The 10,923-nt window shown below is 45.6% G+C and overlaps 1 non-coding gene across 1 annotated transcript; it reads right to left on the reverse strand.

Moving 5' to 3' along the window:
• Positions 1-6,977: 6,977 nt before the first annotated feature.
• On the reverse strand, positions 6,978-7,049 carry TRNAA-UGC. Its single transcript has one exon. It is a non-coding gene; the product is annotated as a tRNA-Ala (tRNA).
• Positions 7,050-10,923: the final 3,874 nt, after the last annotated feature.

A 10,923-nucleotide genomic window follows, 5' to 3' on the forward strand; every position in this document is an offset into this window, starting at 1 on the left:
ATCTGAGGCCAGAGGAGGGAAACAAGGAAGTTGGCACTTTCCAAAGGCTGCGAAGGCGGGGGCTCACACGGGTAGTGGTGGTCAAAGTTAGTGGCTTAATTCTGGGAAAGGGAAACTGGGGACAGGGCCAGAAGCATTCTGGGTGGTGTAGGGGTGTGGGTTAACATCTTATGAGAAAGATGTCTCGTTTTTGAGAGGGATGCAGGGAAGCAGCATGGCGTAATAATAATAATAATAATGATGGCATTTGTTAAGCTCGTACTATGTGCAAAGCACTTTCTTAGAAGATAGAACACAGTTCTAGCAGAAAAGCAGCGTGGCTCAGTGGAAAGAGTACGGGCTTTGGAGTCAGAGGTCATGGGTTCAAATCCCAGCTCCGCCACTTGTCGGCTGTGTGACTTTGGGCAAGTCACTTCACTTCTCTGGGCCTCAGTGACCTCATCTGTAAAATGGGGATTAAGACTGTGAGCCCCGCCCCGTGGGACAACCTGATCACCATGTAACCTCCCCAGCGCTTAGAACAGTGCTTTGCACATAGTAAGCGCTTAATAAATGCCATCATGATTTGAATCCTGGCTCCGTCAATTGTCAACTGTGTGACTTTGGGCAAGTCACTTAACTTCTCTGTGCCTCAGTGACCTCATCTGTAAAATGGAGATGAAGACTGTGAGCCCCACACGGGACAACCTGATCACCTTGTATCCCCCCAGTGCTTAGAACAGCGCTTTGCACATAGTAAGTGCTTAATAAATGCCATTACTATTGTTATTATTATTATTATTATCATTAGTGGTGTAGTGGATAGACCACCGGCCTGGGAATCAGAAGGTCATGGGTTCTAATCCCGGCTCTGCCACGTGTCTGCTGTGTGGCCTTGGACAAGTCTCTTCATTTCTCTGGGCCTCAGTTACCTCATTTGTAAAATGGGGATTAAGACTGTGAGCCCTATGGCAGACAGGGACCGTGTCTATCCACCCCAGCGCTTAGTACAGTGCCTGGCATATACTTAACAAATACCGTAATCATTATTAACAAATACTGTAATTATTAGGGTCTGTGAGGAACTATCAGGAGCTGAGAAGCAAGACACTAGAGTTGAGTTGCCGACTTTAACTTCCCAAGCTTAGTATAGTGCTCTGCACACTGTAAGTGCTCAATAAATACGACTGAATGAAGGAGTCAAAATTCAGGATTAGGGGAGGGGAGATGTGCCTCAATTCCTCATTCCAGAGTTACTTGTAGGATTAGGAATTTTTTTCTCACAGACCTCCAATTACTCACATCATGTGCAAGATTTGGAGAGATTTGGAGAGAGTAAATTCTATCTGACGCTGAGCAGATTCCATATCTCCAGGCTGGGCAGAAGGCCTGGGTTCTGCAAGGGGAGAATGAGGGCTGGGTGGTGGCCCAGAATGCTTGGGTTTGGTTCCTAGCCTTGATCCTGACTCATTCGACAACCCAAAGAGAGACTACCTTTTGTGCCTCAGTCTCCCCTCCCCTCTTAGGTTTTCCTCCTCCCTCAGGCCACTTCATGTCACTATTGAATTGAATCACTGAAGAAAATAGAATCGAACAAAAGTTTGGAAAGGAGACAGAGGAAGTGGAAGAATTAGGTCCAGGGGGTGGGGAAATGGGCAATGCTGCCAGGGAGGGGAGCGGAGGGAGAAACCTGAGGCCCAGAGAAGGTGGGTGTGGGTACACATCTCTCGTTGCCTGCTTTGTCTCTTCTCAAAGGGAATTCAAACCTCTATGGAATCCAGTGCCACTGTGAAGAAGTGGTGTGGCCTAATAGAAAGAGCAGAAGCCTAGGAGTCAGAGAATCTGGGTTCTAATCCTAGCTCCACCACCCATTTAACTTCCGCATCAGCCTCCTTGCTGACCTCCCTGCCTCCTTCCCCTCCCCACTCCAGTTCTTACTTTACTCTGCTGCCTGGATCATTTTTTTCTAAAAAAACCTTTCAGTCCACGTCTCCCCACCCCTTAAGAGCCTCCGGCAGTTGCCCATCCACCTCCACATGAGAGATTCCCGACCATCCGCTTTATCTATCCCAGTGCTTAATAATAATGATGGTATTTGTTAAGCGCCTACTACGTGCCAAACACTGTTCTAAACTCTGGGGTAGATACGAGGTAATCAGGTTGTCCCACATGGAGCTCACGGTCAATCCCCATTTTACAGATGAGGTAACTGAGGCCCAGAGAAGTGAAGTGACTTGCCCAAAGTCACACAGCTGACAAGTGGCGGAGCCGGAATTAGAACCCATGACCTCTGGGCGGGATTAGAACCCATGACTCCCAAACCCGTGCTCTTTCCACTGAGCCACGCTACAGACAGGTGTGGGATAAGCAAAGGGGCTACCGCAACTCAAATATTTCTGGGACGTGTCCTCCTGAGAAGTGAATAGTGTTTGTGAGATTATCTACTCTACTGAATTTCTTAAACTCGCAGGGAAGGAGAACTGATAGCCGCAGTGAAGCATTCAATGGTATTTTCATTCATTCATTCATCCATCCATCCATCCATCCATCCATCCATCCACCATTCATTCATTCATTCATCCAATTTTATTTATTGAGCCCATACTGTGTGCAGAACATTCACCCATTGATTCAGTCGTACTCCAGGAGGCCTTCCCAGACTGAGCCCCTTTTTCCTCCTGAGAAGTGAATAGTGTTTGTGAGATTATCTACTCTACTAAATTTCATAAACTCGCAGGGCAGGAGAACTGATAACCGCAGTGAAGCATTCAATGGTATTTTCATTCATTCATTCATTCATTCATTCATTCATTCATTCAGTTTTATTCACTGAGCCCGTACTGTGTGCAGAACATTCACCCATTGATTCAATCGTACTCCAGGAGGCCTTCCCAGACTGAGCCCCTTTTTCCTCCTTAGAAGTGAATAGTGTTTGTGAGATTATCTACTCTACTGAATTTCATAAACTCGCAGGGCAGGAGAACTGATAGCCGCAGTGATGCATTCGATGGTATTTTCATTCATTCATTCATTCATTCATTCATTCATTCATTCATCCATCCATTCATTCATTCATTCAATTTTATTTATTGAGCCCTTACTGTGTGCAGAACATTCACCCATTGATTCAGTCATACTCCAGGAGGCCTTCCCAGACTGAGCCCCTTTTTCCTCCTGAGAAGTGAATAGTGTTTGTGAGATTATCTACTCTACTGAATTTCATAAACTCGTGGGGCAGGAGAACTGATAGCCGCAGTGAAGCATTCAATGGTATTTTCATTCATTCATCCATCCATCCATCCATCCATCCATCCATCCATCCATTCATTCATTCAGTTTTATTCATTGAGCCCGTACTGTGTGCAGAACATTCACCCATTGATTCAGTCGTACTCCAGGAGGCCTTCCCAGACTGAGCCCCTTTTTCCTCCTGAGAAGTGAATAGTGTTTGTGAGATTATCTACTCTACTGAATTTTATAAACTATCAGGGCAGGAGAACTGAAAGCCGCAGTGAAGCATTCGATGGTATTTTCTTTCATTCATTCATTCATTCATTCATTCATTCATTCAATTTTATTCATTGAGCCCGTACTGTGTGCAGAACATTCACCCATTGATTCAATCGTACTCCAGGAGGCCTTCCCAGACTGAGCCCCTGTTTCCTCTCCTCCTCCCCATCCCCGCCCTCTGCCCTACCCTCTTCCCCTCCCCACAGCAGTTGTATACATTTGTACAGATTTATTACTTTATTTTTTTGCTTGTACCCATTTACTACTCTATTTATTTTGGTAATGATGTGCATATAGCTGTAATTCTATTTATTCTGACGGTTTTGACACCTGTCTCCATGTTTTGTTTTGTTGTCCGTCTCCCCCTTCTAGACTGTGAGCCCGTTGTTGGGTAGGGAGCGTCCCTATCTGTTGCTGACTTGTACTTCCCAAGTGCTTCACCCAGTGCTCTGCACACAAGTGCTCAATAAATACGATTGAATGAATGAATCAATGAATTTATTGAGTGCGTACTGTGTGCAAAGCACTGTTCTAAACACTGGGGAGGTTACAGGGTGATCAGGTTGTCCCACAGGGGGGCTCACAGTCTTCATCTCCATTTTACAGATGAGGTCACTGAGGCACAGAGAGGTGAAGTGTCTTGCCCAAAGTCACACAGCTGACAATTGGTGGAGTTGGGATTTGAACCCCTGACCTCTGACTCCAAAGCCCGGGCTCTTTCCACTGAACCACGCTGCTTCTCATTATTATTATCTCTCCCTGGAGGGCACAAAGTGCCAGCATGGCTTAGTGGAAAGAGCACGGGCTTGGAAGTCAGAGGTCATGGGTTCTAATCCTGCCTTTGCCCCTTGGCAGCAGTGTGACTTTGGGCAAGTCACTTAATTTCTCTGTGCCTCAGTTACCTCATCTGTAAAATGGGGATTAAGACTGAGCCCCACGTGGGACAACCTGATTACCTTGTATCTATCCTGGCGCTTTGAACAGTGCTTGGCACATAGTTAGCGCTTAACTATGATCATCATGATCATCTAAGCATTTCTAAGGGCAGGGTGTCCTAAGCAGCATGAAGCAGCATGGCTGAGTGGAAAGAGCCCGGGTTTGGGAGTCAGAGGTTGTGGGTTCTAATCCTGCCTCTGCCTCTTGTCAGCTGTGTGACTTTGGGCAAGTCACTTAACTTTTCTGTGCCTCAGTCACCTCATCTGTAAAATGGGGATTAAGACTGTGAGCCCCACGTGGGACAACCTGATTACCTTGTATCTACCCTAGTGCTTTGAACAGTGTTTGGCACATAGTTAGCGCTTAACTATGATCATCATGATCATCTAAGCATTTCTAAGGGCAGGGTGTCCTAAGCAGCATGAAGCAGCATGGCTTAATGGAAAGAGCCCGGGCTTGGGAGTCAGACGTTGTGGGTTCTAATCCTGCCTCTGCCTCTTGTCAACTGTGTGACTTTGGGCAAGTCACTTAACTTTTCTGTGCCTCAGTCACCTCATCTGTAAAAGGGGGATTAAGACTGTGAGCCCCAAGTGGGACAACCTGATTACCTTGTATCTACCTTAGCGCTTTGAACAGTGCTTGGCACTTAGTTAGCACTTAACAAATACCGTCAATCATCATCATAGAGCAGGGCCTGGGAATCAGAAGGTCATGGGTTCTAATCCCTGCTCGACCACTTGTCTGCTGTGTGACCTCTGTCTCTATATGTTGCCAACTTGTACTTCCCAAGTGCTTAGTACAGTGCTCTGCACACAGTAAGCGCTCAATAAATACGATTGATTGATTGATTGATTGATTCTCTGGGCCCTAGTTACTTCATCTGTAAAATGGGGACAGAGACCAGTAGCCCTATGTGGGAAAGGGACTGTGTCCAACCCAATTTGTTTGCACCCACCCCAGTGCTTAGTACAGTGCCTGCCACATAGTAAGTGCTTAGCAAAATACCATTAATAATAATATTAATAATGATGGCATTTATTATATATGTATATATGTTTGTACTTATTTATTACTCTATTTATTTTACTTGTACATATCTATTCTATTTATTTTATTTTGTTAAGATGTCTGTCTCCCCCTTCTAGACTGTGAGCCCACTGTTGGGTAGGGACTGTCTCTATATGTTGCCAACTTGGACTTCCCAAGCGCTTAGTACAGTGCCCTGCACACAGTAAGCGCTCAATAAATACGATTGATTGATTGATTATTAAGCGCTTACGCTGTGCAAAGCACTGTTCTAAGTGCTGGGGCGGTTACAAGGTGATCAGGTTGTCCCACGGGGGGCTCACACTCTTCATCCCCATTTTATAGATGAGGTCATTGAGGAACAGAGAAGTGAAGTGACTTGCCCAAAGTCACACAGCTGACAATTGGTGGAGCCGGGATTTGAACCCCTGACCTCTGACTCCAAAGCCCGGGCTCTTGCCACTGAGCCACGCTGCTTCTCATTATTATTATTTCTCCCTGGAGGGCACGAAGTGCCAGCATGGTTTAGTGGAAAGAGCACGAGCTTGGAAGTCAGAGGTCATGGGTTCTAATCCTGCCTTTGCCACTCGTCAGCTGTGTGACTTTGGGCAAGTCACTTAACTTCTCTGTGCCTCAGTTACCTCATCTGTAAAATGGGGATTAAGACTGTGAGCCCCACGTGGGACAACCTGATTACCTTGTATCTACCCTAGGGCTTTGAACAGTGCTTGGCACATAGTTAGCGCTTAACTATGATCATCATCATAGGGCAGGGCCTGGGAGTAGGAAAGTCATGGGTTCTAATCCCTGCTCCACCACTTGTCAGATGTGTGATTTTGGGCAAATCACTTAACTTCTCTGTGCCTCAGGTACCTCATCTGTAAAATGGGGATTTAAAGTGTGAGCCCCACGTGGTTCAACCTGATTACCCTGTATCTAACCCAATGTTTAGAACAGTGCTTAGCACATAGTAAGCGCTTAACAAATGCCATTATTATTATTATTATTGTTAATTTGTTTGCACCTACCCCAGTGCTTCGTACAGTGCCTGCCACAAAGGAAGAGCTTAACAAAATACCATTATTATTATTTCTCCCTGGAGGGCACGAGGCGCCAGTGTGGTTTAGTGGAAAGAGCCCTGGCTTGGAAGTCAGAGGTCATGGGTTCTAATCCCAGCTCTGCCACTTGTCAGCTCTGTGACTGTGGGCAAATCACTTAATTTCTCTGAACCTCAGTTACCTCATCTGTAAATTGGGATTAATGATGATGATGGTATTTGTTAAGCGCTTACTATGTGCCAAGCACTGTTCTAAGCACTGGGGTAGATACAAAGTAATCAGGTTGCCCCACGTGGGGCTCACAGTTTTAATCCCCATTTTACAGATGAGGGAACTGAGGCACAGAGAAGTTAAGTGACTTGCCCAAAGTCACACAGATGACAATTGGCAGAGCCAGGTTTGGAACCCATGACCTCTGACTCCAAAGCCCGGGCTCGATCCACTGAGCCACGCTGCTTCTTTAAAAACTGGAGATGCTGGGGATCGAACCCGAGCCCTCATACAAGCAAAGTATGCGCTCTACCACTGAGCTACATCCCCGATACAAGATAATCAGGTTGTCCCATGTGGGGCTCACAGTTTTCATCCCCATTTTACAGATGAGGTAACTGAGGCCCAGAGAAATTAAGTGACTTGCCCAAAGTCACACAGCTGACAAGTGGCAGAGCCGGGATTTGAACCCATGACTTCTGACTTCGAAGCCTGGGCTCTTTCCACTGAGCCACACTAATTAAGACTGTGAGCCCCACGTGGGACAACCGAATTACATTGTATCTCCCCCAGCGCTTAGAACAGTGCTTGGCACATAGTAAGCGCTTAACAAATACCATCATCATCAGAAGCAGCGTGGCTAGTGGAAAGAGCCCGGATTTGGGAGTCAGAGGTCGTGGGTCCTAATCCTGGCTCCGCCGCTTGTCAGCTGTGTGACCTTGGGCAAGTAATTTCACTTCTCCGGGCCTCAGTCACCTCATCTGTAAAATGGGGACTAAGACTGTGAGCCCCGCGTGGGACAACCTGATTACCTTGTTATCCCCCAGTGCTAGAACAGTGCTTGGCACATAGCACTTAACAAATATCTTCAATCATCATCATCTTCATAGATCAGGGCCTAGGAGTCAGAAGGTCATGAGTTCTAATCCCTGTTCCGCCACTTGTCTGCTATGTGACCTTGGGCAAGTCACTTGGCATGGCTCAGTGGAAAGAGCACAGGCTTGGGAGCCAGAGGTCATGGGTTCTAATCCCGGCTCCGCCACTTGTCAGCTGTGTGACCTTGGGCAAGTCATTTAACTTCTCCGTGCCTCAGTTACCTCATCTGTAAAATGGGGATTAAGACTGGGAGCCCCACGTGGGACAACCTGATTACCTTGTATCTACCCCAGCGCTTAGAACAGTGCCATCATTATTATTATTATTGTCCAATTGTACTCCTCCAAGCGCTTAGAGCAGTGCTTTGCACACAGTAAGCGCTCAATAAATACGATTGAATGAATGAAGTGCTTGGCATATAGTAAGTGCTTAACAAATACCATCATCATCAGAAGCACCGTGGCTTAGTGGAAAGAGCCCGGACTTGGGAGTCAGAAGTCATGGGTTCTAATCCCACTTCTGCCATTTGTCAGCTGTGTGACTGTGGGCAAGTCACTTAACTTCTCTGGGCCTCAGTTTCCTCATCTGTAAAAGGGGGGTGAAGACTGCGAGCCCCACGTGGAACAACCTGATTACTTTGTATCAACCCCAGCACTTAGAACAGTGGTTTGCACATAGTAAGTGCTTAACAAATACCATAATTATTATTATTATCATCATCATTCATATGACCGTGGGTCAACTCTGTACACAACCGAGTGAATGATACGGGTGAATACAATTGAATGAATTCCGATTTGTACTTCCTTGTAATAATAATAATAATAATGTTGGTATTTGTTAAGCACTTACTATGTGCCAAGCACTGTTCTAAGCACTGGGGTAGATACAAGGTGATCAGGTTGTCCCACGTGGGGCTCACAGTCTTCATCCCCTTTTACAGATGACGGAACTGAGGCCCAGAGAAGTGAAGTGAGTTGCCCAAGGTCACCCAGCTGACAAGTGGCAGAGCCGAGATTAGAACCCATGACCTCTGGCTCCCCAGTCCGGGCTCTTTCCACTGAGCCACGCTGCTTTTCACCCCAACAGTGCTTAGAACAGTGCTTGGCACATAGTAAGCACTCAACAAATACCATTATTATTATCATCATCAACCATTTGACTGTGGGTCAACTCTAGGCCCACGGAGTGAATGATACGGTTGAATACGATCGAATGAATGAATGTCGCTTTGTATGTTGGAATGAATGAATGCCGATTGGTACTTCCCGATTTGTACTTCCTTGCAACCCCCACAGCGCTTAGAACAGTGCTTGGCACATAGTGAGCGCTTAACAAATACCATTATTATTATCATCATCATCCATTTGACTGTGATGATGATGATGGTATTTGTTAAGCGCTTACTCTGTGCAAAGCACTGTTCTAAGCGCTGGGGAGGTTACAAGGTGATCAGGTTGTCCCGCAGGGGGCTCACAGTCTTAATCCCCATTTTACAGATGAGGTAACTGAGGCCAAGAGAAATGAAGTGACTTGCCCAAAGTCACACAGCTGCCAGTTATTAATAACAATAATAATGATGGCATTTGCTAAGCACTTACTATGTGCAAAGCATTGTTCTAAGTGCTGGGGAGGATACAAGGTGATCAGGTTGTCCCACGTGGGGCTCACAGTCTTCAACCCCATTTTCCAGATGAGGTCACTGAGGCCCAGAGAAGTGAAGTGACTTGCCCAAGGTCACACAGCTGACAATTGGAGGAGCCGGGATTTGAACCCGTGACCTCTGACTCCCAAGCTCGTGCTCTTTCCACTGAGCCATGGGATTTGAACTCATGACCTCTGACTCCAAAGCCCGGGCTCTTTCTACTGAGCCACGCTGCTTCTCCTGGGTTGACCATGGGTCAACTCTAGGCCCAACCGAGTGAATAATATGGTTGAATGCGATCGAATGAATGAATGCCAATTGGTACTTCCATAAATACTTCCATAAAGCCCTATTGAAAGCTCACCTCCTCCAGGAGGCCTTCCCAGACTGAGCCCCCTTTTTCCTCTCCTCCTCCCCATCCCTCCCTCCCTACCTCCTTCCCTTCTCCACAGCACCTGTATCTATGTTTGTATAGATTTATTACTCTATTTTACTTGTACATATTTACTATTCTATTTATTTTATTTTGTTAATGTGTGTTGTTTTGTTGTCTGTCTCCCCCTTCTAGACTGTGAGCCCGCTGTTGGGTAGGGACCGTCTCTATATGTTGCCAACTTGGACTTCCCAAGCGCTTAGTACAGTGCTCTGCACACAGTAAGCGCTCAATAAATACGATTGAATGAATGAAAGAATGAGTGAATGAATACTATTCTATTTATTTTATTTTGTTAATACATTTTGTTTTGATGTCTGTCTCCCCCCTTCAAGACTGTGAGCCCACTGTGGGGTAGGGACCATCTCTATATGTTGCCAACTTGGACTTCCCATATCTATTCTATTTATTTTATTTTGTTAACATGCTTTGTTTTGTTCTCTGTCTCCCCCTTCTAGACTGTGAGCCCACTGTTGTGTGGGGACAGTCTCTATATGTTGCCAACTTGGACTTCCCAAGCGCTTAGTACAGTGCTCTGCACACAGTAAGTGCTCAATAAATACGATTGAATGATTGATTGCTCAGCACACAGTAAGCGCTCAATAAATACGATTGAATGAATGAATGAATGAATACTAGTCTATTTATTTTATTTTGTTAATAAGTTTTGTTTTGTTGTTTGTCTCCCCCTTCTAGACTGTGAGCCTGCTGTTGGGTAGGGACCATCTCTCTATGTTGCCAACTTGAACTCCCCAAGTGCTTAGTAGAGTGCTCTGCACAAAGTAAGTGCTCAATAAATACAATTGAATGAATGAATGAATACTATTCCATTTATTTTATTTTGTTAATACATTTTGTTTTGTTATCTGTCTCCCCCTTCTAGACTGTGAGCCCGCTTTTGGGTAGGGACTGTCTATAGATGTTGCCAACTTGGACTTCCCAAGCACTTAGTCCGGTGCTCTGCACACAGTAAGCGCTCAATAAATACGATTGATTGATTGATTGATTGATTGCTCTGCACACAGTAAGCGCTCAATAAATACGATTGAATGAGTGAATACTAGTCTATTTATTTTATTTTGTTAATACGTTTTGTTTTGTTGTCTGCTTCCCCCTTCTAGACTGTGAGCCCACTGTTGGGTAGGGACCGTCTCTATCTGTGACCCAGTTGGACTTCCCAAGCGCTTAGTACAGTGCTCTGCACACAGTAAGTGCTCAATAAATACAATTGAATGAATGAATGAATACTA

The sequence above is a fragment of the Tachyglossus aculeatus genome, chromosome 21 (genome assembly GCF_015852505.1).
Source record: "Tachyglossus aculeatus isolate mTacAcu1 chromosome 21, mTacAcu1.pri, whole genome shotgun sequence".
In the NCBI taxonomy this organism is placed as follows: Eukaryota; Metazoa; Chordata; class Mammalia; order Monotremata; family Tachyglossidae; genus Tachyglossus; species Tachyglossus aculeatus.